At 39.8% G+C, this 26,438-nt stretch overlaps 1 protein-coding gene across 3 annotated transcripts in view; it reads left to right on the plus strand.

Moving 5' to 3' along the window:
* The window catches only part of FMN1 (formin 1), a gene marked incomplete at both ends in the record, with an annotated part of 398,825 nt that overhangs the window by 272,113 nt on the left and 100,274 nt on the right, over positions 1-26,438 (plus strand). The gene's annotated exons all lie outside the window — the stretch shown is intronic.

Below are 26,438 nucleotides of genomic sequence, written 5' to 3' on the forward strand. Positions count from 1 at the left end.
AGACCTCACTCTTTTCAATTCTAGGAAGTCAGAGAGGTGAGGAGGCTGCTACAGAAGAAAACTTTGAAGCTAGTAGGGGTTGGTTCATGAGGAAAGAAGTCATCTCTATAACATAAAATTGCAAGGTGAGTAGCATGTGCTGATGTAGAAGCTGCAGCAAGTTATCCAGAAGACCTAGCTAAGATAATGAATGAAGGTGGCTTCACTAAATAACAGATTTTCAGTGTACACAGAACAGCCTTCTATTTGAAGCAGATGCCGTCTAGGACTTTCATAGCTAGAGAGAAGTCAATGGGGGAAAAAAAAAAAAACTTCAATGGACAAGCTGACTGTCTTGTTAAGGGCTAATACAGTTGATGACTTTAATTTGAAGCCAGTGCTCATTTACCATTCCCCAGATCCTAGGGCCCTTAAGAATTGTGCTAATTCTGCTCTACTTGTGCTCTGTGAGTGGACCAACGAAGCCCTGATGATCGCCCATCTGTTTCTAACATGGTTTAATGAATATTTGAAGCCCACTGTTGAGACCTACCCTCAGAAAAAAAGATTTCTTTCAAAATATTACTGTTCATAAACAGTGCACCTGGTCACCCAAGAGCTCTGATGGAGATGTACAGTGAGATTCATGTTGTTTTCATACCTCTAACACGACATCCATTCTGCGGCCCATGGATCAAGGAGTAATTTCAACTTGCACGTCTTACCATTTAAGAAATAGATTTCGTAAGGTTATAGCTGCCGTAGATAGTGATTCCTCTGATGGATCTGGGCATAGTCAGTTGAAAACCCTCTGGAAAGGATTCACCATTCTAGATGCCTTAAAGAACATGGTGACTCATGGTCAAAGGACAAAATGTCAACATGAGCAGGAGTTTGGAAGAGTTGATGCCAACCCTCATGGGTGACTTTGAGGGTTTCAAGACTTCAGTAGAGGAAGTCACTGCAGATGTGGTGGAAATTCTAGCAGGAGAGCTAGGATTAGAAGTGGAGCCTGAAGATGTGACTGAATGGCTACAATCTCATGATAAAATTTGAACAGATGAAGAGTTACAGTTTTCTTCTTCTGGATGAGCAAAGAAAGTGGTTTCTTGAGATGGAGTCTACTCCCGGTGAAGATGCTGCGAAGACTGTTGAAATGACAACAAAGGATTTACAGTATGACACAAACTTAAGTTTGTGGACAAAGTGGCAGTGTGGTTTCAGAGGATTGACTCCAATTTTGAAAGCAGTTCTACTCTGGGTAAAATGCCGTCAAACAGCACTGCCGGCTGCAGAGAAATCGTTTCAGACATCGTGCTATTCCATACATAAAAGACTGTAGTATACTGTGTAAACATAACTGACGTTTGCACTGGGAAACCAAAACGTTTTTGTGACTCACTTTATCGTGATACTTGCTTTATTGCAGCGGTCTGGAACCGAACCTGCAATATCTCTGAGGTCTGCCTGTAGATGGTTGGGGTAGGAGACAGGATAGCATGAGGCCAGCAGGTCTGGTTTCAAATTCTGGCTCAGCCACTTAATATTATTTGTATGACTTTACCCACCCTCACCTAAATAAAAAGCAGTAATGGCAGGACCAAGCTCATAGAGTTCTTATGAGAATAAAATGAGATAACACGCATGAAACAGGCCGAGGTTCAAGACACTCTTGGCCATTAAAGGCCATTTGTTTTCCATCATGCAGGTTGAGAGGTTGATAGTTTTCACAGACTATTGGGTGCAGAGATAAAAGACAATCATGTCCGACTCAGTGTAGACAACCAGACACTGTTAGACCAGTCATTTTCCCTGTGCCATAACTTACAGAAAGAGGAAAACCCAAGGAAAAGCTATAATGGCTAATATGCTAAACCAGCTAATTTTACTGTGTTTTTAAACTTTTTCTTGACTATTTTGATGGTCTTTAAAAACATCATCAAATCTCCGGGTATCCAAAAAAAAAAAATTCTTCCAAATGTGAGAAGGACCTTGTTTGACCTTTTCAATCAGTTCATTTGTTCAGCAAATATTTATTCAAAGCACTGAGTAAGCTGCTGATTTTAAATAAACTCACTGAAATATCAAGTCTTCTGTAAACACGTTTTAAGAACAAGTGTTACCCTCATTTTCTAGGGGAGAAATTTATTCCTACTTCCTCTTTGGATTTCTCTTCTGCCCAGGAGCAGGAATCTGTCCCTAAGAACAGTGATTAAACTTTCCCACTATCTGATAGGGGTGAGAAGTGAGCAGAATTTGGTGTTCCAGATTCACAAAAACATTTGCAAAGCCCTTCCTGATTGTGATATTGTAAAAAGAATCAACAGATATTTGCTACCTTCTGTTCAAGGCATTATACCTTGGAATCACAAATACCTCATTTGTTGCTTCAATCCAGGAAATACTTCCCGCTAATCCCCTACCCCTACCCCCAAAATTGAGTGTTTTAAGCTGGGGGTGAGGTTTTTATAATTATATAAGTTTCAGGTATACAGCATTATAATTCAATATCTGTATACACTACACAGTGATTGCCATCACAAATCTACTTACCATCCATCACCATATTGTTGATCCCCTTCATTTGTCTCCCCTACTCCCAACCTCCTTCCCCTTTGGTAACCAGTAATCTAATCTCTGTATTATGAATTTGTTTTTATTTGATTTTGTTTGTTCATTTGTTTTGTTTTTTTTGAAGATTCCATGTATGAGTGAGATCATATGGTCTTTGTCTCTCCCTGACTTTTTTTCACTTAGTGTGATACCCTCAGGGTCCATCCATGTTGTCCCAAATGGCAGAATTTCATTCTTTTTTTATGGCTGAGTAGTATTCCATTTTGTGTGTGTGTGTGTGTGTGTGTGTGTGTGTGTGTGTGTGTGTCTTACATCTTCTTTATCCATTCATTCATTGATGGACACTTAGGCTGCTTCCATATCTCAGCTGTTGTAAATAATGCTGCAGTGAACATAGGGGTACATTTATCTTTTTAATTAATGTTTTTGTGTTCTTCAGATAAACACCCAGAAGTGGAATACGTTGGTCATATGGTATTTCTATTCTTAATTTTTTGATTCTCCATAGTCTCCAAACCGTTTTCCACAGTGCCTACACCAGTTTACAGTCCCACCAACAGTGTACAAAGTTCTCTTATCTCCACATCCTCTCCAACATTTGTTATTTCTTATTTTTTCCAAAATAGCCATTTTAACAGATGTAAAGTGTATCTCATTGTGGTTTTGATTTGTATTTCCCTAGTAATTAGTGATGTTGAACATCTTTTCATGTGCCTGTTGTCTGTCTGCATCTCTTTTTGGGAAAAATGTCTGTTCAGAATCTCTGCCCATTTTTAATTAAGTTGTTTGTTTTCTTGTTGTTAAGTAGTATGAGTTCTCTGTATATTTTGGCTATTAATCCCTTATCAGATATTTGATTTGCAAATATCTTCTCCCATTTAGTAGGTTGCCTTTTCATTTTGATGATCATTTCCTTTGCTGTACAAAGCCTTTAGTTTGATGTAATCCCATTTGTTTATTTTTATTTTTGTCCCCCTTGGCTTTGGAGTCAGATCTACAAAACATAACTAAGCCCAGTGTCAGTGAGGTTACCACCTATGTTTTCTTCTAGGTATTTTATGGTTTCAGGTCTTAACATTCAAGTCTTCAGTTTTGTTTGAGTTAATTTTTGTACATGGTGTAAGAGACAAGTTTCATTCTTTTGCATGTGGCTGTTCTGTTTCCCAACACCATTTATTGAAGAGACCATCCTTTCTCTATTGTGTGTTATTTGCTTCTTTGTTGTAAATTAATTGTCCACACATGTGTATTTATTTCTGGGCTCTCAATTCTGTTACATTGATCTATGTAGCTGTTTTTCTGCCAATACCATACTGTTTTGATTACTGTAGCTTTGCACTATAGTTTGAAATCAGGAAGCATGTCACCTCCAACTTTGTTCTTCTTTCTCAAGATTGTTTTGGCTCTCAGGGTTTTTGTAGTTATATGCAAATTTTAGAATTTTTTGTTCTAGTTCTGTGAAAAGCGCCCTTGGTATTTTAATAGGGATTGCATTGAATATGTAGATTGCCTTCGGTAGTATGGTCATTTTAACAATATTCTTCCCAACTATGAACACAGTATATCTTTCCGTCTGTTTGTATTGTCTTCAATTTCTTTCATTGGTACCTTATAGTTTTTCGAATACTGGTCTTTTACCTCCTTAGGTAGGTTTATTCCTAGGTATTTTATTCTTTTTGATGTGATTGTAAATGAGATTATTTCCTTAATTTCTCTTTCCCATAGTTGGTTGTTAGAGTATAGAAATGCAACAGATTTCTGTATTTTAATTATTTTTGTATCCTGCAACTTTACCAAATTCATTGATGAGCTCTAGTAGTTTTCTGGTGGTGTCTTTAGAATTTTCCATGTAGAGTATTGTGTCATCTACAAACAGTGACAGTTTCACCTCTTCCTTTCCAATTTTGATTGCTTTCATTTCTTTTTCTTGTCTGATTGCTGTGGGTTGGACTTCCAGTACGATGTTGGGTAAAAGTGGTGAGAGTGGGTATCCTTGTCTTGTTCCTGAGCTTAGAGGAAATGCTTTCAGCTTTTCACCTCTGAGTAGGATGTTACCTGTGGATCTGTCATATATGGGCTTTATTATGTTAAGGTACATTTTCCCTATACCCACTTTGTTGAGAGTTTTTATCATGAATGGATATTAAATGTTGTCAGATGCTTTTTCTGCATCTGTTGCGATGATGGTACGGTTTTTATCCTTCAGTTTGTTCCTGTTGATGTGTCATGTTGATTGAATTGCAAATGTTGAACCATCTTGTATCCCTGGAATAAATTCCACTTGATCACAGTGTATGATCCTTTTAACGTATTGTATTCAGTTTGATGAATTTTGTTGAGGATTTTTGCATCTGTGTTCATCAAGGATATTGACCTGTAATTTTCTCTTTTTTTTGTGTGGTGTCCTTGTCTGGTTTTGGTATCAGGGTAATGCTGGTTTCATAAAATGTGTTTGGAGGGTTTCCCTCCTCTTTGATTTTTTGGAAGAGTTTGAGAAGGATGGCCATTAAATCTTACTTGAATGTTTTGTTGAATTCACCTGTGAAGCTGTGTTGTCTTGGGCTTTTGTTTGTTGGGAGATTTTTGATTACTGTTTCAATCTCTTTACTAGAAAACAGTCTGTTCAGATTTTCTGTTTCTTCATGATTCAGTCTTAGAAGATTGTATGTTTTGAGGTTTTATCCATTTCTTCTATCTTGTCCAGTTTGTTGGTGTCATCTCTTATGATCCTTTGTATTTCGTGGTATCAGTTTTAGCTTTTCCTCTCTCATTTCTGATTTTATTGATTTGGGCCCTCTCTCTTTTTTCCTTGATAAATCTGGCTAAAGTTGTTGTTTTGGTTTTTTTGCGGTACGCGGGCCTCTCACTGTTGTGGCCTCTCCTGTCGCGGAGCACGGGCTCTGGATGCGCAGGCTCAGCGGCCATGGCTCACGGGCCCAGCCGCTCCGCGGCATGTGGGATCTTCCCGGACCGGGGCACAAACCCATGTCCCCTGCCTCGGCAGGTGGACTCTCAACCACCGCGCCACCAGGGAAGCCCTGGCTAAAGTTTTATCAATTTTGTTTACCTTTCCAAAGAACCAGCTCTTAGTTTCATTCATTATTTTTATTGTGCATTTACTCTCTTCCTTCCTTCAATTAATTTTGAGCTTCATTTGTTCTTCTTTTTCTAGTCCTTTTAGGTTTAAGGTTAGACTGTTTATCTGGGAGTTTTCTTGTTCCTTGAAGTAGGCCTGTATTGTTACGAACTTCCTCCATAGAACCTCTTTTGCTGCATCTCGTAGGTTTTGGTATGTCATATTTCTGTTTGCATTTTTCTCTAGGTATTTTTAAATTTCTCCTTTGATTTCTTCAGTGACCCATTGTTCAGTAGCATGTTGTGTAATCTTCACTTTTTTGTAGCTTCTCCCATTTTTTTTTTCTTGTGACTGATTTCTGGTTTCATGCTATTGTAGTCAAAAGAGATGCTTGATATGATTTCAGTGTTCTTGAGACTTGTTCATTGCGACTTGTTCTGTGACCTAACATGTGATCTGTCCTGGGGAATGTTCCATGTACATTTGAGAAGAATGTGTATTCTGCTGCTTTGGGGTGGAATGTTCTGTATGTGTCTATTAAGTTTATCTGACCTAATGTGTCATTTAAGGTCAATGTTTCCTTACTGATTTTCTCTCTGGGTGATCTCTCCATTGATGTAAGTGGTGTGTTAAAGTCCCCTACTATTATTGTATTATTGTCAGTTTCTCCCTTTACATCTGTTAATTGTTGCTCTGTATATTTAGATGCTCCTATGTTGGGTGCATAAATATTTACAAATGTTGCAGTCTTTTGTTCGATTGACCCATTGATTATTATGTAATACCCCTCTTTGTCTTTTATTAGTTTTTGTTTTAAAGTCTTTTAATTTCTGATATGAATATAGCTACTCCAGCTTTCTTTTCATTTCTATTTGCATGAAATATCTCTTCCCATCCCTTCACTTTAGGTCTGTGTCTGTACTTTCTTCTGAAGTGAGGCTCACATAGGCTGCGTATGAACGGGTCTTGATTTTTGATTCATTCAGCCACTCTTTTTATTATGATTGGTAAATTTAGTCCATTTACATTTAAAGTAATTATTGATACTTTTACAATACAATAGAGTAAGTACAGTTATACTTTTGACATTTTGTTATTTGTTTTCTGGTTTTTGTAGTTCCTCTTTCTTCCTTTCTTCTTCTCTTTCTCTTTTCCCTTGTGTTTTGATGTTTCTCCTTAGTGTTATGTTTAGATTTCTTTCTCATTTCCTTTTGTGTATTTACTGTAAGATTTTTCCGGTGGTAATAGTGTGGTTCACCTATAACATCCAAGTAGTAGCCTGTCTTAAGTTGGTAGCAGCTTAAATTTGGACACTTGTTAAAGCTTTAACTTTTTACTCTCCCCCCCACACACATTTTATACTTTTGATGACACATTTTATGCCTCTTTATGCATCCCTTAACTAACTTTTGTAATTTTAGTTAATTTTACTACTTTTGTCTTTTAACCTTCATGCTTGCTTTGTAAGTGTCTTTTAACCTTCATCCATTGCTTTGTCTTACAGCTCACTGATTCGTTCTTCTGCCTCACCCGGTCTGTTATTGAACTCCTCTAGTGTATTTTTCAATTCAGCTAAAACTTCTGTTTGGATAATATTTTTTATCTCTTTGTTGACGTTCTCACTGTGTTCATACATTCTTCTCCTGAGTTCCATAAGCCTTTTTTATTACTTTGGACTCTTTATTGGGTAGATTGCTTGTCTCTGTTTCATTTAGGTTTTTTTCTGAGGTTTTATCTTAATCTTTTGATTGAAACATATTCCTCTGTCTCCTCATTTTGCCTAATACTCTGTATTTGTGTCTTTGTACTGGGTGTATCATCTGTCTCTCCCAGTCTTGAAGGAGTAGCCTCATTTAGGAGATGTCCTGTGGAGCTCAGAAGCACAATCCCACCCAGCCACCATAGCTTGGCACTCAAGGGGTATCCCTTATGTGGGCTTCATGTACCCTTCTGTTGTGGTCAGACTGTGGCTGCCGTGGGGCACTGGCGGGCAGGGTTATCACCCAGCCAGCTGCGAGGCCCGTCTGAGGCCTCAGCAGGGTGCACCCAGTGGTGCTCACAGATTCGAGGGAGAATTCCAAAATGGTACCCACCAGCACTGGCGTTAGCATCGTCGCCTGAGTTCACAAAAATGGCTTCTGCCAGTGTCTCAGTCCCAGGGGAGCCTTGAAACTGGTTCCTGTCTCTCTGGCAGACACTTTAAGATTAGTAAGTGCGTTACCTTCACCTGTGGTCCATGTGCTGTTAATAAGTCTGGTGTGTTTGCACTGATTTTCAGGTCCAGTGAGTCTGCATGCAGCTCCTTTAACAGTAGGTTTCCTCATTCCATGCAGTCCTGTCGTTTTTTGGACTGTACCCCATTGGTTTTCAAAGCCAGGTGTTTGGGGGCTTGTCTCTCCTGTGCAGGATCTAGAGGTTGGAATGCCTGACGTGGAGCTTGAATGCCTCACTCCTCAGGTAAAAGGTATCACTATCTTGATACTGTCCTTTTATCCTTTGTTGTGGAGGCTGTGTTCATCCAATTTTCATGTCCTTTTCCGAGGAAATTCTCCCACATACAGTTGTAGATTTGTTATATCCATGGGAGGAGGTGAGTTCAAGATCTTCCCTCACGGTCATCTTGAACCCTCTCCCTGGGTCTAGGTTTTTAAACTGATGTGTACTTTTAATGTATTATCTTTCTTCTTTAAAGCTGTTATAGAAGTGTGAGTCAGAATCAGTGACATGTTCAAGTCAGTGACATGGAGTAAAAAGGTATTTAATCTAATAGGAGGAATTAAATGATTGTTCACTTTGCTCAAAGTCTTATCACAGGTACCTGACTCATCTTGAAGAGAGGGTTAAGATCCTGCGGCTCCCCAGGCCAGCAGGAGATAGCTCAGGTGGGCCTCCCTTGCCTTTAAATTTTATCACTTAGTCTCATTAACATCAGGGCTGAAGATGTAGGGGAGTTTAATAGACATTTTAGAACCTGTTTTACTTTGCCTCTCCCAGGAGATACTATGTATTTGTCACCATTCAGCTGTCTTGTTCTTCCCAGCATCAGCTGTACCCAGAATTTCCCCTTTCCTCTGAGAGTCCCCCATCCTTCCCCACTTAATACACACTCATGTCACATGTAACCATATAGTAGCCTCCTGTGTCAGACCTCACCAACTCACCTTCTCTAACCTGACAGGCCCTAGGATGCAGACGACCAGGGCTGCTGGACCAGTAACTTTCCCTGTACCATAACTCAACAGAGAGGTAGGATCAATGACAGGTTTATAGGAGAGCAGGGCTTTAAATAGCTGAGGTCAGTGTCTGGAGGCTTCCCGTTAATACTACTAACAGCATCCCGCCAGCGAGACGATTGGCCACTTTGTTACCCGCTCTAAACTCTTTCTGATTTTCAACTTTAATTTCAAACACATCCTAAGAAATCTCGACTCCCAGCAAATTGACAATGCAGCCCTCTTTACATGAAGCCTTGTTTATAGGCCCGACAGATTTACAAGTGTCTGCGGAGTTTTAAAAGACGATTGCTTAACCGGCATTAAGTGAATCACATAGGACTGTGTAAATATTTTAGCTGGAATAGGGGATTTTTTTTTTTAAACGTCTGAGCCAGATATTGCATTAAATCTGAAGACAGTGGCAAACTGATTAGCAGAAGTTGCCAGCTTCATGCTTTGCCAATGATCCCCGTAGCCAAGATTAGATACCAGAATCCATCCACCAGTTGAGGTTGTATGTTTTAAAGTAACTTTCCATCCCTTTCTCCCTTCTCCTTATGCCTTTCCATCTTTTCTCTTTTATTTCTTCAAGATTTATTTAGATGTAAACACTTTGCAGAGTAGAAAATTACAGTTAGTGTGACTAACTAGTGAAGGCTGAGACGGGAATGTGGGCCTGGAGGTCAGAGAGGCTGCAGAAGGCTCACAGCTGTCCTGATTGAGCAACGTGGAGACAGGTTCCTCTTTGCTGATGGGCTTATTTATCACCGTCACTGGTCTCTTCGTAGCCAGCTGTTGCACTGCTGGGAGGAAACAGTCCTAAGATCGCCACCGCTAGCACCGCTACCTCTTTCACATACCGATCTCCTTGAATTGCTGTTGCCTTCAAAGATTTATATGTGTGAGGGAATTCATCACTTAACTTTAATGAAAATTGCACGAAATCAGCATTTTGGCTCCAGAGGAAGTATCTTTTATTTAAGCATTTCTATGGAAAAGCATTTTCCTGATTTGGGCACCGGGTAAGATGGATGGCTTTATCTCAGGTGTCACTGCTGTGAGAAGGAGGCATCCTACCCAACAGGGCCTGGCTCTGCCTTTGCTGATCCCATCAGCAACCTCTTACTTTTCATCCACTGATTTTCACTTAAAGATACTCCTTAAAGCAATACTCACTTGGTTGCCCCAAAACGTAGGTTCCGTCTATTCTCCACAAATTGCTTAAATTGTAATCAGGTGTCCATATCATTATGCGATAGTCTTTTTTTTTCTTTTTTTTTTTTTTTAATTTATGTGATATTCTTGATCTTCAGGTCCGAGCATCTTAAATTTATGTGTTCATAATTACATAAATGTATGTTTCTCAAAAAATATGAGTGTTGGAGGCAAATTTTAATTTTGCTTGTAGACACCCCCAAAATTCAGATTGCTCCACTGGCATTGACAGTGGTATAATTGACATTCAGAATAAATGTGATACACAGGACCTTTCAAAACTGCTGTCAGGGACAGGCCTCAAACCTAGTCTTATGCTGTGGTTAATTCTGGATTATTTCGTATTAATTTCTGTATGTCGCCAGTTATCTTCACCTTTGAGTAAATTACCTCAATGCATGGATGGTCATCTCACTGTTTTCCATCCTAGAGTATAATCACTTCAAATGCAAGGACCATAGTCCTTATATTACAGTGGCAGGCACAATTCTAGCTCCTATGTAGCCAGCCACCTCTGCAGCGTGGTAGAGAAGGTACAATTTTATTTTCAAAAATCTCTCTCCTTCATCTTTCCCATTTTGGTACAATCCACGTTGTACCAAAAGCAGCTTGGCCACTACGTATCAAGGGCTTAAAAAAAATTTTTTTTTAATTTTTACCCTTAATTCCACTTGTAAAATCTATCCTAAAGAAGTCATCTTAAACTCAGAATAAGTTTTTATGGGCACAGATGTTACTTAAAGCCTGAATAATTCACTATAAGAATAAGGTAGAAAGGACTTTGGTATTCAGCTGCAAGGGAACTGTTACATGAATTAAGGCATATCCACTTGATGAAATTTTATATGGCTGTTAAACACAGTGCTTGTGAATTTTGTGACATAATATGAGAAAGTGTGCCTGATATGTTTAATAGAAAGAATAAAGATACATACATTTATCAAATAAAAGTATATAAAAATAACATATAAAAGCAACCTCCATAAAATTATGGAAGTTTGGGGCGGGTGTGGTGATGCAGAGGCTGAGACACTAAAAAGAAAGGTACCAAAGTATTAAATGGTGGCTGTTCTGGTCATTGGTACCATGAATGATTTTTTTCCTATTGCTTTTTTTGTAAGTGTGTTTTGCGTTTCTTTATGTGTATCACCTTCATGATACTTCAGAGAAGTTAATTGCTGCTCTCCTCCCCAGGATGAGTTCCCTGCCCTTTCAGATGCTCAGCAACTTCATGTTTGCTGCCTGCCCAAGGCTTCCCACTAGACCGTCTACTTAGAGATCAGAACCTTGCTGATCCTGCCTTTTTCTTCCATTGTAACGCAATTTCCCTGTCTCTTGTTTGAAATCTACCCTCTCAAATTTTTGTTTGATAACGTTTGCTTTCTCAGCTAATATATATATATATATGCATTTCTAAAGAGATCTTCTGGGGGGTAGCATCTTCAGTTCAAGGGAAGGCTTCTAATGGTGGCGATTTTCATGGGGACCACGGGAAGGGTTGTTTTCAAAGAAATGGATGGATCACTTAACACTCTATAACAAAGCACACCCAATCCATCTATATTTAGGCCTAGTCATGGGTAGGTGATTAATGAATATTTTTCATGCTAACGTCTCACAGGCCAAGGCAGCATCTATGACCACATAATCATCACAGTGGAAATTCTGACTCAGCTGCGATGTTTGATAGGAGGGACCTTTGAACAGTGCTTGAGACAATTCCGTGCAAAGGCTGTAGTCAGTGGCCCAGCTTTGCAAGTCTTTCCAAAAGTCCTAAAGCATGTTGGCATGTCCTCACTTGGCCTTGTCACTTCTGCTTAAATTTTTTCATGGAGAATACTCATGATCATGGGACATTAAGGTAAATTTGATCTTGGACAGCCTCCCTCTGTGAAGTGAATCAGCATCATGGGATTCCCCTGGACCCAAGCTTCCTGGTGGGTTTATTTTTACACAACATTTCTCTGGGGAAAGGGGCACCCACTCTTGATCAGAGAAGCGCTAGCGACTATCTTCGCGGATGGAAGGATCTTCCCCGTTTTGCATTTTTTTTTTCTCTCTAGCTTAACTTCACAAACCAGTGTCTATAGAATCTGTCTTCACTTACCTCACCTCTCTCCTATTTAGTTTCCTCCCTCCACCCCCGACTCCCTGAAACTGCTTCTGAGACGACCAGTGACCTCCCTGTTGCTAGAATCAGTGGTCCCTTCTCTGTCTTCAGCTTGACCTTTCAACAGTATTGCGCAGAGCTGACTGCTTTTCCTTGCAGTAATGGTTTCCTCTCGGATCTTGTGATTCCACACTCCTGACTTTCTACTTTCCTGCTCATTCTTGCTGCCAAAATTTCAGCCTCTGTACACTGGTGCCTAATCGAATCTCAGAGACAGGGTTTTGGGTGAAGTAGAAAAGAATACCTTTATTGCTTTGCCAGGCAAAGGGGGACAGAGCGGGCTCATGCCCGGAAAAACTGTATGTCCCAACCGGGGAGGATGGTGGAGTTGCTGATAAGATTAGGGTATGTACCCGGCCTGCCCTCCTCTAATCTGGTCTCAGGTAATCTTCTTGATGAGCTTCTCTGGTTCCTTTAATGTAGCCTCAGGTGGTCTTTCTCTGGTAGGAGGAGTGCTGACATCTTAAAGAGTTTGAAGACATTGTTATGTGCATCCCTTGAGGGACCAGGACCTTGCCTCAAGGCTGCACTATTGTTTCTTGGCTGCCCCTCCCTTGTCTCTGCATCCTTTCCCTTCCCTGCTTAGCACCTGTTCAAATCTGCCCTTCTGAACTCAGGGAAGGTCATGGAGGCTGGCCGGAGACAGAAAGGCTTCCATGCCCAGGAGCCCTACAGGGTCCTGCTCAGTTTCACTCTCTGTCCTTTGCTGACCTCTCCTCCACTGCTTGCATGCAACCTCTTCTCTTCTTTCCCTAGCAATTCATCTACTTCCATGGCTTTAAATACCAGTGTTATGCCTGTGATCGCCTGGAGTGTATTTCTATCCCAGCCATGCAGCCTGAACTGCAGGCTTTTATATATAATGTGGGTGTCTAATTGACATCTCCAACTTAACATGTCCTAAATCCACACTCTTGATTTCCTCCTCAGACTTACTTTGGCTCCCTCCGTTACTCTGGTCAAGTCTCCAGTCAGATGTCTTCACAGTGAGACTTTTCCTGACCACTTTATATAAAATTCCAAGCCTCCTACTTGTACGGCATTTTCTGTCCTTTCTCTAACCAAGGTGGTTCCAGTTCCTTTGTATCAGGACACTAGAGATCCAGGAAAGAGAAGATCTGTGTCTCTGAGGTCCAGTCATCCTATTACCATTTAGCTTATCCCAAATGACCCATGCATATCTGTAATGCTTTACTTTTCCTCCTCATATTTCCTCTTTCTGAAACTACTTCCCTCTTCCTTCATTATGCTGGGCTGGTTGGCTGACTCCTCCTTGACCTTTGCAATTCAACTCATAAGTTATCTCTTTTGGAGAACCTTCCCTGGGCCCCAGCTCCCGATTCCAATCTGAATTGGAAGCTCCTACCTGGTGTCCCATGACACTATCCTATATTACAGTTTGTTGATTTCCCTACCTCTCTGTGTTATTAGACTCTTATGAACATTTTGAAAGGAGAGGTGACCGATAGGTGTGGTTAAATATTTGTCCCCAGTGTTTACCAGTTGCACAACGCAGATACTCAATATTTTGAATGTATGACTGTACATGAATGTATAACCCATAAAGATGCATAGCAGGGCTAGAAGCCACCCTGTCTCCTGTGACCCAAGAGCAGCTTACTCCAAAATCCCATCTCTGTGGAAAAACAAAGATGTCCATAGGATTTGAAGGGAAGGGGATTGGAGGGATGCCTTCTTGGGAGGTGTCTGTGTTCTGCACTAGGTCCAAACTTTGTGTAAAATTCAGCCCCTCCTCATTATTCACAGGCCACACTCACTCACAGCAGCAAGCAGTGGGGCTCAGTGGGGCTCTACTGAAGCTGCGGGAATGACCCAGAAGCCAGACTTCTCCAATTCAGTTGTACTCTCATCCTACCCATAAATGTCTGTATCCGTCTCTCCTTCTGAGAGAGATCCAAACTCCTCTTCCTCTGTTACGAAAGACGACATCTCATTTCCCTGAAGCCCTCATCTGGAGCTCTTGGGATGTTTGGCTCCAAGAATTTATCAAAGATTTTTGTTTCCAATAATGACTATCCCCTTTCCAAGAATTCTGAATCGAGGTTTTGAATTTTTTTAAAAAACATGTATCTCATATCTGAATGAATGTGAATGAAAATGACATGGTATTCGGTCCACATGTGTCTCCCCCAGCCCCTGCCTCTATCCATCTAGGTGCATTTTACATATAAAGATGGATTTTTGTGTGTCTGTGTATGTATATACTAGAGACAGATTCTATCAAGGCACTAATATCTGTACTGCCTGCATGTAAGTGTATTCATTTGGTAGTTTATTTAGTAGTTTGTTCATTTACCTAGCAAATATTCATTGAGTATCTTGTATGGGCTAGACATCATAGTAGATGCCAGGGAAGTTACAGTAAGCAGAGTACACTGCTTCTGCCTAATGAGGGAGACATTCAGATAATCATGAAGATTATCTTATAGTTACGAAGGCGAAGTATGCCACGCTATGAGACTATAATGGGGGAGACCTCACGCGTATAGAGTGGAGGGTCAAAAAGCAGTCCCAATGAAGTGACCTTTGAGCTGAGATGAAAATGATGACTAACCACTAACCAGGCCCTGGTTACCCAGGGCGTGGAGGAAAATATCACTGGCTAAAAAAATGCCTTGATGATGGGAAGAAATTGATGATGTTTGACGATCTGAGAGAGGGCCACTGGAGCAGAGTGTGGCAGGGGAAGGGAGTGAGTGTAGGGAAGGGCTAGTCTCTAAGAGCAGTGGAAGCCCCTGGTGGGTTTAAGCAGGCGATTGGCATAATCAGAGGTGTGTGTGGTATAAAGATGACTTGGACTCCAGTGTGGAGGACAGATCAGGAGGAGGCAAGGGTGGATGTGGGAAGAACAGCTAAGAAGGTGTCTCAGCAGTCTGGTGAGAGTGATGGACTCAAGAGCTCTTTTGGAGGTGAAACTATGGGCTACACATGTACACTTGGGAGTTATAGTCCTAGAGGTGGGGACTGAAATGTTTACCTGGAAATTGTCTAGTGAGAGGACAAAGCATGAGAAGAGAAGAAATATTCAAGAACTTGAAAATTTAATGGCAGAGTATAGAAGGATGAGGCTGCAAAGGAGACAGAGCAGTCAGAGGTAGGAGAAAAGCCAGGGATGCGGGACCCAGAGCCAGGGGACAGACTGTTTCAGGAAGGGAAAGTGGTTCACAGAGTGGAATCCTGCTGGGCAGTGAACTAAAATGAGATTTTTTTTTCTTTAAAAAAGGACAGTGACAATAGGGTAGATTCATTGGTGACATGAGGGTGTTTTTTCCGTGTCAGAATTGGGGTGAAGTAAATTTCAATGGGTCCAGGATTAAGTAGTGAATGAGAAACGGAAAAAGTGAGTATGGGCAATTTCTTAAAGATGGTTTGGCTGTGAAATAGATTACACTATTTATAGCATAGTGATTTGATGTTTACTAAACACATAAATATTAGGAAAGTCAACTTGTTCAAAGAATTTGTGGGGTTGTTATTGTTTCGTTGTTCTTGGAAACGAAACGGGAAGAATAAAGCCGTGTACAGTATGTTATCTAGCTAGGCTTAGCACTGTTTGAATGTTTTAAATGGATAAAGAATATTTTGGGTAGCATTTTACTGCTCAGTATACAAAGTGCTTTTTCATGTACCTCTCATTTAGTCCTCATGAAATTTTATACATCAAGAAACTAAGAGTCAGAGAGGTATGAAATAACTTTCCAAGCCGTAAAGAGTATGGAAAACTAAGAATAAATAAATGTATCTTTAGATTAAGAGTAGTTCACAGAGAAAATTTTTCTAATGTATTAATTTTTGATCTATACATGTATATATTATATACTATATATATATAGCTGTCTTCCACAATTAAAAACATACCAAAGCTCTTATTTTAATTGATTAAAAGTTAACAAATTCTTTCAGTGCCTTGCTTGTATTTCTCTTAAGTCCAATTATTTGTTTACTAGGTCTTCCATTTTGATAACATTTATTGGTACCTTCTGAAAACTAATATATTTGATTTGGGAAGTACAGGTGTATTCCAAACTCATTTTCCACTTCACATTATGGTTTAATAAATATTATAACTGTTATAACGAAGTCATAACTGCACCTAAGATTTGAAAAATGATTCTACCTTATAGAAGAAGCACAGATAGGACATTCTTAACTTACCTGCTCATATAGTTCCAGTTTAAGGCTCAGAGTTTTGAATTAGCTTCTTTTAACAGCTTTATTGAGATAAAAGCACATTCCATATAATTCACCCTTTTAAGGTGTACAACTCAGTGATTTTTGTTAGATTCACAGGGCTGTGCAACCATCACTACACTCGATTTTAGAAAATTTTCATTGCCCAGAAAGAAGCCTCATACCGCTTCACCCCCTAATCTCTCTACCCCTCTTTCCCCCAGTCCTGGGCAACCCCACACTCTACCTTTTATCTTATAGATTTACCTATTCTGCGCATGTTGTACAAATTTAGTCATACGGTGTGTGGTCCCCTGTGACTGGTTTCTTTCACTTAGCATAATGTTCTAATTGACTTTTGAGGCATAGACACAGTGCATGTACAGATACAAAGTAGCACTGGTGTGTGTAAGTCCATCTATGCCTCTGCATTATTCTGAGGTAACATTCTAACCCAGGTACCATGCATCTAAGGTCTGTATCTTTACTCCTAATACCCAGTTGCCCATTCAAGGTTTCTGACTACCTTGGATACTACAGATCTTTGCCTTTGGATGCATAGAGTCACTAGGAGGAATAACTTGGACATGGCAGTTATATCAACGGAATCCCCAAACAAAGGATAATGAGAGAAGACACCTTTGATTCCATACAGGTTGTCCACACAAGGGTCATTAATGCACAGTTGTCTGATTTGAGCCCAGAAATTTGGGCTTTGGGGGTCTGTTTAGCAGAAAATGAATCTAGCAGTTGGTTTCCTTCGAAATCTAATCTATACAGGATTCTTTTTTAGGGTAGATTTTCTGTTTGCCCTGCACCCCACCCTAGCCCCAGAATTTCCTATAACACCACTCACGACCCCACCATGCTAAGCCATAAATGCCCCCCCATATCCAGCATCAGAACCCAAGAACATGAAATAGACGCTTTCCATTTCCAGTTTTTGTCATTTGTTTTTGACTTAAATTGGGGTGAAATCTTCCTTTTTGTAGCCTTAAAAAAAAATGAGCATACAGAATATAGCCACAAAGTAGCATTCTCATTTGTGCCAAACCTTTAACAAGCAAATTTTTTAAATTCCTAATATTTTACTGATTTTATGTATGAATTTTCCCCCTCCATAGAAGTCCCCGAATTGCAACCAGATCAACACCTTTTTATTTCTATTTTAATACATTGGATTTAATGTAATCCCCTAACCATTCAGTTCCAGGCCAGTACCATGAAAAAACACTGTGTAGGTTCATCATGCTAATACTGCTATTTTGATTTCTGAATTTGTTTTAAAATTTATTTTGTTAAACGTATGTTTTGGTCCAGAAAACTTAAAGCTCTGTGTGTGTGTGTGTGTGTGTGTGTGTGTGTGTGTGTGTGTGTTGCTTGATGTGAAAAGCACTAGGAAGAACACTATACTGTCCTGCTGTTACTAAAGACAGGCCTTGAAATACAGTATGATAGGATATAATTCACATGTTTGCGTGCAGTTCAAATTACGAAAAACAATAATTACTATGTGCCATTCCCATTAAGAAATTTTGTTGATGACCCATTCACTACAATGTCTGAGGGCATAGGTTTTAGTCTTTTTTCTTTTTTCACTGATGTATCCCCAGTACCGAGTACAGTTTGTGGCACATAATTGGCACGCAATAGCTATTTGGTGAATTGATATATTTATTGAATGAATTTCTTTAGAATGAACTCCTAGCGTTCTATGCCCATTATAATCTAACCCTGATTTGCATCTCTCACATAAACCCCATTGATGTTAACACAAACATTTGCTTTAGTTTGTGTTAGTCTCTTAGTTCTTTTTTTAAAATCACGTTCTTTTTATTGAACTGTAGTTGATGTACGCTATTATATAAGTTTCAGGTGTACAACATAGTGATTCACAATCTTTAAAGGTTATATTTCATTTATTATAAAATATTGGCTATATCCCCTATGTTGTACTATATATATATATATATTCTTGCAGCTTATTTATTTTATACATAGTGGTTTGTACCTCTAAATCCCCTACCCCTATATTGCCCCTCCCCTCTTCCCTCTCCCCACTGGTAACCACTAGCTTGTTCTCCATATCCGTGAGTCTGTTTCTTTCTTTTGTTATATTCACTAGGTGGCTTTATATTTTCAGATTCCACATATAAATGATATCATGTAGTATTTGTCTTTCTCTGTCTGACTTAATTCACTTAACATAATACCCTGCAAATGGCAAAATTTCAAAACTTTATTCTTTTTATGGCTGTGTAGAATTCCATTGTATATATACTACATCTTCTTCATCCATCTGTCTGTTGATGGACACTTAGGTTGCTTTCATATCTTGACAGTTGTAAATAATGCTGCTATGAACATTGTGGTGCATGTATCTTTTAGAATAAGTGTTCTTGTTTTTTTCGGATAAATACCCAGGGGTGGAATTGTTGGGTCATATGGTAGTTCTATTTTTAGTTTTTTGAGGAACCTCCATATTGTTTTCCATAGTGGCTGCACCAATTTACATTCCCGCCAACAGTATGAGGGTTCCCTTTTTTCTACATCTTCACCAACATTTGTTATTTATGGTCTTTTTGATGATTGCCATTCTGACAAGTGTGAGGGAATATCTCATTGTGGTTTTAATTTGCACTTCTCTGATGCTTAACAATGTTGAGCATCTTTTCATATGCCTGTTGGCCATCTGTATTTCTTCTTTGGAAGAATGTCTATTCAGGTCTTCTGCCCATTTTTTAAATTGAGTTGTTTGGTTTTGTGATGTTGTTGTATGAGCTGTTTATATATTTTAGATATTAACCCTTTATCAGTCATATCACTGGCAAATATTTTTCTCCCATTCAGTAGGTTGTCTTTTTGTTTTGTCAGTGGTTTCCCTTGCTGTGCAAAACCTTTTAATTAGGTCCCATTTGTTTATTTTTGCTTTTAATATCTTTGCTTTAGGAGACAGATCCAAAAAAATATTACTACAATTTATGTCAAGGAATGTTCGCCTATGTTTTCTTCTAGGAGTTTTATGGTTTCCAGTCTTACATTTAGGTCTTTAATCCATTTTGAGTTTATTTTTGTATATGGTGGTAGAGAATGTTCTAATTTCATTCTTTTATATGTAGCTGTCCAGTTTTCCCAGCACCACTTATTGAAGAGACTGTCCTTTCTCCGTTGTATACTCTTGCCTCCTTTATCAAAGATAAGTTGACCATATGTGCGTGGGTTTATCTCTGGGCTTTCTGTCCTGTTCCATTGATCTATATTTCTGTTTTTGTGCCAGTACCATACTGTCTTGATTACTGTAGCTTTGTAGTATAGTCTGAGAGTGTGATTCGTCCAGCTCTGTTCTTCTTTCTCAAGGTTGTTTTGGCGATTTGGGGTCTTTTCTCTTTCCATACAAATTTTAAAGTTATTGTTCTAGTTCTATGGACAGTGCCCTTTTTTTAGGGATTACATGAGTCTGTAGATTGCCTTGGGTAGTGTGATTGTTTTAACATTAATTCTTCTAGTTCATGAACAGAGTGTATCTTTCTATCTGTTGTGTTGTCTTCAATTTCTTCATCAGTGTCTTATAGTTTTCTTGGTACAGGTCTTTTACCTCCTTAGGTAGGTTTATTCCTAGGTATTTCATTCTTTTCCATGTGATTGTAAATGGAATTGTTTCCTTAATTTCTCTTTCTGAGAGTTTACTGTTAGCATGTAGAAATTCAGTAGATTTCTGTGTCTCAAATTTGTATCTTGAAACTTTACCAAATTCATTGATGAGCTCTGGTAGTTTTCTGGTGGTATCTTTAGGATTTTCTGTGTAGAGTATCATGTCATCTGCAAACAGTGACAGCTTTACTTCTTCCTTTCCAATTTTGAGTCCTTTTATTTCCTTTTCTTGTCCAATAGCTGTGGCGAGGACTTCCAATAATATATTGAGTAAAAGTGTTGAGAGTGGGCATCCTTGTCTTGTTTCTGATCTTGGAGGAAGTACTTTCAGCTTTTCACCATTGAGTATGATTTTAGCTGTAGGCTTGTCAGTATATGGCCTTTATTATGTTGAAGTATGTTCCCTCTATATCCACTTTCTGGAGAGTTCTTTTTATCATAAATGGGTGTAGAATTTTGTCAAAAGCTTTTTCTGCATCTGTTGAAATAATGATATAGTTTTTATTCTTAAATTTGTTAATGTGGTGTATCATATTGATCAGTTTGCAGATAGTGAAAAATCCTTGCCCTGAGATAAATCCCACTTGATCATGGTGAATGGTCCTTTTGATGTATTGTTGGATTCAGTTTGCTAATATTTTGTTGAGGATTTTTGCATCTATGTTTATCAGTGATACTGGCCTGTAATTTTTTTGTGTGTGTTATATCTTTGTCTGGTTTTGATATCTGAGTGATGTTGACCTTGTAGAATGAGTTTGGAAATATTCCTTCCTCTGCATTTTTTTTTTTTTTTTTTTGGTGGGGGGTAATAGAGAAGGATAGATGTTAGCTCTTCTCTAAATGTTTGGTAGAATTCATGCACGAAGCTATTTGGTTCTGGACTTCTGTTTGCTGGGAATTTTTTTTTTTTTAAGGTTTATTTTATTTTATTTTTTTTTTGCGGTACGCGGGCCTCTCACTGTCGTGGCCTCGCCCGTTGCGGAGCACAGGCCCCAGACGCGCAGGCTCAGCGGCCATGGCTCACAGGCCCAGCCGCTCTGCGGCATGTGGGATCTTCCCGGACCGGGGCACGAACCTGTGTCCCCCGCATCGGCAGGCGGACTCTCAACCACTGTGCCACCAGGGAAGCCCAAGGGAATTATTTTTTGTTATTGACTGACTTTCATTACTGGTAATTGGTCTGTTCATATTTTCTGTTTCTTCCTGGTTCAGTCTTGGGAGATTGTACATTTCTAGAAATTTGTCCATTTTTTCTAGGTTGTCCATTTTATTGACATATAGTTGTTCATAGTCTCTCAGTTCTTTATGTTGCTTCAGCAATCCTCTATGGTGGTCCTTTGAGCATGGCGCTCAGGGAGAGGACAGTTCTTATAAAACTGAAGAACAGGTAGAACTGGCACAGAACCATGGAGGGGTTGGGTAGGAATTAGGTCAACAGAGGAGAAAAGAGAGAATCCCAGAGTTAAAAAGCAGAGCCTAGATACATCTTTCCTTTTCTCTAAAAATGTATTCTGACTTCATTACTAAGCCCATAGGTCCTTCAACTCCTACAGCAAGAGACATGCGCCATATATTCCTAAAAATGCGCATACACATTTGAGCTGTTAAAATGATTAAACATGTATTACATTTTGATGAACTGTATCTGGGCCCTGCCTCTGTATCCTTATAACCTACCCATGCTTTTTCAGTTACTCAATAAACTTTATTCCTTGTTCTTAAAGGTCAAAAACCAAAAATACAGACAACCACTTATGACCTAACCAGTCTAGTATCTGAAATCTTAAAACATTCAAAGCTATATCTTTCTCTAAAATGCTTCACAAGCAGTTAAGCTATTTTTTAAATTTTTTCATTGAGGTATAGTTGATGTACAATGTTATATAAGTTTCAGGCGTACAATGTAGTGACCCACAATTTTAAAGATTATACTCCATTTATAGTTATTATAAAGTATTGACTATATTTTATGTCCTGTATTTTAAATGCTTCACAAGCTCTTAGCCTGTAAATGAGAATACTCTCAATTTAGTGTCAATTATTTTATTATGTATTAGTTTTCAGTATTTCATCTCTCACAATGATCACCTATTAGTGACTAACTTCAGGAGTTAATATGTACTTTAATTCTGTCAAATTTAATAGAAAAAGAGAGAAAAAGAACCTGGGTGACTTTGGCTTTTAACATTGGAACTCCTGGCACAGCCTGTGTCTGAGGCAACCTTGGTGGTCTAGCAATATTGCATAAGCATCTTCTGGTTGGACAATTAATGACATTGGGAATTTGTCAGGGACCTCTTTCCTTTATGCACTGCCAGTCTCCAGTGTCATTGTTAATTAGTCTTCAGGTCTCCCGTTTGTCTGCTAGAATGCATCCTGGATAAGCCAAGTTAGTAAGTTGGAGCGGGCAAGCTGCTTGGCCATTGAATGTGCGACTGTGCTCAGTCAGTCAGAGGGCAGCCCTCTGCTTTGATCGTGTGGAGAAGTTTAATTGTAACAGGCCACATGGGAGGCTGTGCCCGTTGGGGTGCAGAGAGGGCCTCGGGCACAGCAGGGGAGCTGCTCTCCTTTGCGCTGGTTTCAGTGTTTCTTATTTCAAAACCATGAAGCTCGGAGGCCCAGGACACTTGCTTCACATTTTGCTTCATCTTTCTCCAGGAGTTTCTTCCTTGAATTCTCAGAGTGGGTGGTGGAACCGTCAGCAAGGGAACAAAAAACATCATCTCTTTGTTCCAAACAGAAGATTTGCACTGGGGCATATTTTTGTAAGTAAGAGTGTAGGATTTGTAGCACGTCATCCCTAGCCATGACTCTCTTGCTGTTCTGGCCATGACACGTTTCAACCAAAGGCATAAAAGTGACAAATAATAAATACGAGGCCACCTGCTAGTGCCAGGCATTTTGCAAACCGCTTTACATGCATTATCTCACAATGCATATATCTTGCCTATGAGGAAGGGGGTCCCCGTTTTGCAGATGAGAAAACCTACAGCCCACCTGCACTCAGGTAGGTCTCGATCCAAGCACGAGCCCTTTGCCATACCACTACCTGGCCTCATAAAATCTGGGCAGTCTGATGGACCCCATGGGCTCTGTCAGCACAGATGAGACAAAGGGAGAGCTGCAGTGATCAACCCTTTTAATTCAGGCAGAGGTGGAGGCTTCGCTTGTGTATTTAGGAAAAGAAGCTCTGCCTTGGGCTTTGCGTTTGCTAGGGAGAAGTAACCTTGAAGAAATTACTGTCAGGGCTTCAAGGATGTCCTCTTACCAAAATGCAGGCCTCACCATATATTATTTGTGTTCGTGAAAAATAGTTCTCTATAAATGGAATTGTTGGAATTTGAATGTAGTAGAGGGCTAAAGAATTTAAAGGCCTCTCCCAATTTATATTGTGAGAATAAATATGGCTTCCTGTGTTCTCAGAATCATGGCTGGATATCATCAGAAAAGCTTACGTGGTCATGAAAGTTCATTGAAAACTGTAGATTCTTGAAAGCAGGCCTCTTCCAAAGTGTGTCTGACCAGTCTCCTGCTTCTAGGCCTGCTGTCATAACTGCTCAGTCAGGAGAATGACCTTCTTGTGCCTTACAGCATGAAGTGGTGGATGTTTATGGGGTGGGGAGGGTCTTTAAAATACACTGAGCCCTTTCACATCAGCTTGGGACAGTCACAGGGTTTGTGAATGAAGAGACTAGGACCCCTTGATGTACCTTCCTGGGAAGGAGGGAAAAGAGTAAAGAGACAAGGAGGTCATACTGCACCCCTGGAGAGCCCGCTCGGAGTCTGGGTCAACATTGCTAATTTTTTTTCCACCTTCCTCTGCGCAAGAAGCTGGTTAAGGTGAGGAGATCTGTTGCTTTGGCCAGGTATGCATGGAGGTCTCCGGAGAAGTTTGGAGATGTGTAAATGAATCCTGCATAATGGCTTTGCAGGGATTAATAGAAATACACAACTAAATATAACTAAAGGTAAAACATAAATGCTCTCTGGAAGGTAGATGTTTGAAAGATGCAAAATCTTTGGATTGGAAAGGTTTTATGGTGGTGGCAGCATCTCAGAGAAACTTTTTTAGGATGAACAGGACTTTGTCAAATGCGGTAGAAGGTATGTTTGGGATGCGAGCAGGATGGGCAGAGAACCACATGAATGAAGGCATGGAACTGGGAACACTGGTTTATATAGGTTGGAAACATTGCATAATTTTGATTTCATTGGTCAAATACATGGGGAAATAGAACTGAAAGGTAGAATGGTACCCTCATGGAAAAGGCCTTAAATCTCAGGCCTGGGAGTTTGAATTCAGTTGAATGAGCAACGAGAACCCATTAAGACGTTCATCTTTTTTGTGTACCTTTCCCTCTTTGTTTTCAGTGGATGATCTTGCCTTGTAATTCGCAGAGACCAGGGAAAACAAGTTTCAAAGTTAACTTTTGATCTCCTCTCCCTTAAAACAAAAGAAAAGAACAGAACAAAAAAACCCAATACACTCACCTCTCCCCCATCTCAGTAAATGGCACTCCTAGCCACACCTTGTTCATCCTTCCTCTCCCTCAACTTTACATCGACTGCATCAGCAATTTGTTCTACCTCCGAAATAGATTCCAGCTCTATATACCCTGTCCCTCTCCTCCTCCTCTGTCCTTGATATCACTCTAGCCCAAAGCCATTATTTTGAGAACAGAATAGTGGTGGGAAGGGAGGTACTTATCATTTGGCCACAGGCCCATCTACTAGGAAAGAGGTAAAGGGAAATCTGATAATAGTAGAAAATTATTAAGTAGTCATTGTAGAGAGGACAAATTCACTGAAAAATAAAGGTAAGAATGTAGGGGGGGGAAAAGGAGTGTTTTGAAATGATGGTTTGGGCTGGTTTTAAGGAATTTGTTCCAGGTAAGATAGATCATTTTAAAAAAAGAAATGAGTCTTTGTGTCCCAATGGACAGGGTTTCCTAGATAGCACCGGTATGGTTATCAGAATAGTTAATCACAGATATTCAAAATAAGGTCTATTAAAAACTTTTGGAAAATAACATTGTCAATAGGAAGAGCCTAAACGTAGGCCCTTGTGTCCTGTGATCAGCCTCGTGATCTCAGGTGGGAATCCCTGGAGCTGATTCTGGGAACGTAGCTGATGCTGAACTTGACAGAGTTCCATCACATCATGCTTTCATCTTCAGCACAATCTGGTAGTCTCCCAGAGATGCCTAGTATTTCCGCAATCTAGTTGGCAATACTGTAAGAGAAAGTGTCAGGCAGCTAATTCCGAGGGACCCTTGAGTGACCTCTTTTGCCTTTTTTGTGCTTCAGTGCTGACGTGCTTGTGGATTGCCTTACATAGTAAACATTCTGGGGTGCTAGTTTTGGAAACACCAAGTTCTTGTATACAAATTTCCCAACATAAATAAGGGAATCCTTTCTAACCGTCTTCTTCCAAAATGCCTTACCTCTGTGCTTCTGTAAATTCCTCCAAGAATATATCTTTCTCTATTTTTGGAAGCAGGTGGCATGACTTCCGGGCGAAAATCTAATGCCTTAATATATTCTGTTGAATAAGGACATGTCAGTAATTTCTGGCCGTGATCAACAGACAAAAGTGATCATGACTCAGCTCTAGCTTTGGAGAAATGAAGCCTTTTTTTACCCAATGCATTTCTGCCACTGGCACAAACATACAGAAACCTTGAGAAAATGCCTCTTGCCTGGGTTAACTGCTTTTTATGACGGTTTATTGTGGCCTCCATGTCACCAAGTCAGAACTATCTAATTTGAGGGGGACTGATTATCAAAAAAAGCAACCTCTTGTAAATTCCAGATATCCTGTCTGAAGTAAATTACGTATAAAATGTTTCACACGTGTTAATGGGAAGGGGAGGTGAACGGGAGTGAAGAGAGAATCGGTCCTCCCTAACCTGGGGTTAGTTCTCATGCTGGGATGTGGGTGTCACCTTGAGGCATCGCCAGTTTGGTGAGAATTTCTGCAAAATCTATTTTAAGCTCCACTTTTAGAGTTTGAATCTGAAGAGGGTCTGGGCCTTTAATTCCCTAGAACTAGTCCTTGAATAGTTCTTGGCTCTATTTTGGAGAGACCAAAAGCAGAGTACTTCACCTGTCCCAAGTCAGAGGTTTTGCCGTGTCTCTAAAAAAAAAAAAAAAAAAAACACACAAAACTTGAAGGTGATGCATTTCCCTGTTCCTGAAGAAGGGTGTAAAGTGAGCTAATTATTTGTTTGTTTCTGCTCTTTCCCCTGTAATTTGGATAAACGATGGTGCATAAGGATTTTGCACTGTTAATACCCAAGCGTAGAGCATAGAGCACAAATTCAGCAAACCCGTGTTCTCGAGGAGGTCTAACTGCCACCTTCTCTTC

This window comes from Leucopleurus acutus (genome assembly GCF_964270905.1).
Source record: "Leucopleurus acutus genome assembly, chromosome: 1".
In the NCBI taxonomy this organism is placed as follows: Eukaryota; Metazoa; Chordata; class Mammalia; order Artiodactyla; family Delphinidae; genus Leucopleurus; species Leucopleurus acutus.